Below are 2,637 nucleotides of genomic sequence, written 5' to 3' on the forward strand. Positions count from 1 at the left end.
ACAATCTCCGTGGGATCGACCCTTACTCACGTAATGTATTACTTGGACGACCCAGTGCACTTGCTGGTTAGTTGTGTGGAGTTGTGACTAAGTGTAATTCACGTGTGAGAGCTACCAAGTCATTGGAGCCATTGTTGATGATCACAATTTCATCCACCAAGTTTTTGGCGCCATTGCCGGGGATTGTTCGAGTTTGGACAACTGACGGTTCATCTTGTTGCTCAGATTAGGTAATTTTCTTTTTGTTTTAATTTCAAAAAAAAAAAATTTTTTAAATCTTTCAAAAATTTCTCATCTATTTTCGAAAATTATTCTAAATTTTTAAGAATGAATTCTAGAGTTTCACAAGTAACATGTTGATGCCTGGTTGGCTGTAAAACCATATCCAAACCCCCTTGGATTGAGGCCTCCACTTGTCAATAGGTCGGGTATGTATATGGAGTTGCATGAAATATCAGCTGTTGCATGCCTGATTTATATCTTCTAAAGCTGGCTGGCTATTAAGCCATGCCCAACCCTTGGATTGGGGCTTTAGACAAATATTGAAAGATTCCTGGAATTCTTATTAAAAATTTTGAATTTCTTATTTTTTTTTCCTAAATGTTTTTCGAAAAAAAATCAAAAGAAAATACAAAAAATTCATAAAATCATAAAATACCAAAAATATTTTGTGTTTCTTATTTGAGTCTTGAGTCAATTTATAAGTTTGGTATCAATTGCATGCTTTAAAAATTTTTTCTTACATTTTTCAAAAATTCATGCATTCATGGTGTTCTTCATGATCTTCAAGTTGTTCTTGACAAGTCTTCTTGTTTGATCTTGATGTTTTCTTGTTTTGTGTTGTTTGTTGTTTTTCATATGCATTTTTCGTTTGTTAGAACCCATGCATTAAAGATTTCTAAGTTTGTTGTTTTGCATGTTTTCTTTGCATACAAAATTTTTCAAAATTATGTTCTTGATGTTCATCATGATCTTCAAAGTGTTCTTGGTGTTCATCTTGACATTCATAGTGTTCTTGCATGCATCATGAGTTTTGATTCATAATTTTCATGTTGTGAATCATTTTTATGTTTTTCTCTCTCATCATCAAAAATTCAAAAATAAAAAAAAATATCTTTTCCTTATTTCTCTCTAAATTTTCGAAATTTTGGGTTGACTTGGTCAAAAAATTTTAAAAATTAGTTGTTTCTTACAAGTCAAGTCAAATTTTCAATTTTAAAAATCTTATCTTTTCAAAACTTTTTCAAATCAAATCTTTTTTATTTTTATCTTATTAATTTCGAAAATTTCAAAATATTTTTTCAAAAATCTTTTTCCTAATTTTATTTCAAAATTTTGAAATTACACTAACAATTAATGTGATTGATTCAAAAATTTGAAGTTTGTTACTTTCTTGTTAAGAAAGGTTCAATCTTTAAACTCTAGAATCTTATCTTTTAGTTTCTCGTTAGTCAAGTAATCAATTTTAATTTTAAAAATTAAATCTTTTTCAAAATATCTTTTTCTTAAAAATCTTATCTTTTTATCATATCTTTTTATCTTATCTTTTATCATATCTTTTTCAAAATTTTATCTTTTTCAAAAAAAATTTTGATTTCAAAATATCTTACCTAACTTCTTATCTTCGTATCTTTTCAAATTTGACTTTAATATCTTTTTCAACTAACTATTTGACTTTTTGTTTATTTCTTATCTTTTTCAAAACCACCTAACTACTTCTCTCTCTCTAATTTTCGAAAATATCTCATCCTTTTTCAAATCACTAACTACTTTTTCAAAATTATTTTCGAATTCTCCCTCTCCTCTCTTCTTCTATTTTTTATTTATTTACTAACGCTTCTCTTCATCTCTTATCACCTCCCCTATCCTTACTCTTTATACAGACTATTCATCCCTCTCCTTTCTTTATTCCCTTTCTTCTTCTGCTAACAATAAGGAACCTCTTTACTGTGACATAGAGGATTCATCTTTCTTTTCTTGTTCTCTTCTTCCCTATATGAGCAAGAACAAGAAAAAATGAATTCTTGTTGAAGCTGATCCAGAACCTGAAAGGAATCTGAAGAGGAAACTAAGAGAAGCTAAATTACAACAATCCAGAGACAACCTTTCTGAAATTTTCGAACAAGAGAAGGAGATGGCAGCCGAACCCAACAACAATAATGCAAGGAGAATGCTAGGTGATTTCACTAAACCAACGTCCAAATTTGATGGAAGAAGCATCTCCATTCCGACCATTGGAGCAAACAATTTTGAGCTAAAACCTCAATTAGTTGCTCTAATGCAACAGAACTGCAAGTTTCATGGACTTCCATCTGAAGATCCTTACCAGTTTTTAACTGAGTTCTTGCAGATTTGTGAGACTGTAAAGACGAATGGAGTAGATCCTGAAGTCTACAGGCTCATGCTTTTCCCTTTTGCTGTAAGAGACAAAGCTAGAACAAGGTTGGACTCACAACCTAAAGATAGCCTGGACTCTTGGGATAAGCTGGTCACGGCCTTCTTGGATAAATTCTTTCTTCCTCAAAAGCTGAGCAAGCTTAGAGTGGATGTTCAGACCTTCAAACAAAAAGATGGTGAATCCCTCTATGAAGCTTGGGAAAGATACAAGCAGATGACCAAAAAGTGTCCTTCTGACAT

The 2,637-nt window shown here is 31.3% G+C and overlaps 1 non-coding gene across 1 annotated transcript; it reads right to left on the reverse strand.

Annotated features, from left to right (window-relative positions):
* Nucleotides 1-2,533: 2,533 nt before the first annotated feature.
* On the reverse strand, nt 2,534-2,637 carry LOC127742117 (small nucleolar RNA R71). Its single transcript, XR_008003304.1, has one exon. It is a non-coding gene; the product is annotated as a small nucleolar RNA R71 (small nucleolar RNA).

The sequence above is a fragment of the Arachis duranensis genome, chromosome 9 (assembly GCF_000817695.3).
Source record: "Arachis duranensis cultivar V14167 chromosome 9, aradu.V14167.gnm2.J7QH, whole genome shotgun sequence".
Classification (NCBI taxonomy): Eukaryota; Viridiplantae; Streptophyta; class Magnoliopsida; order Fabales; family Fabaceae; genus Arachis; species Arachis duranensis.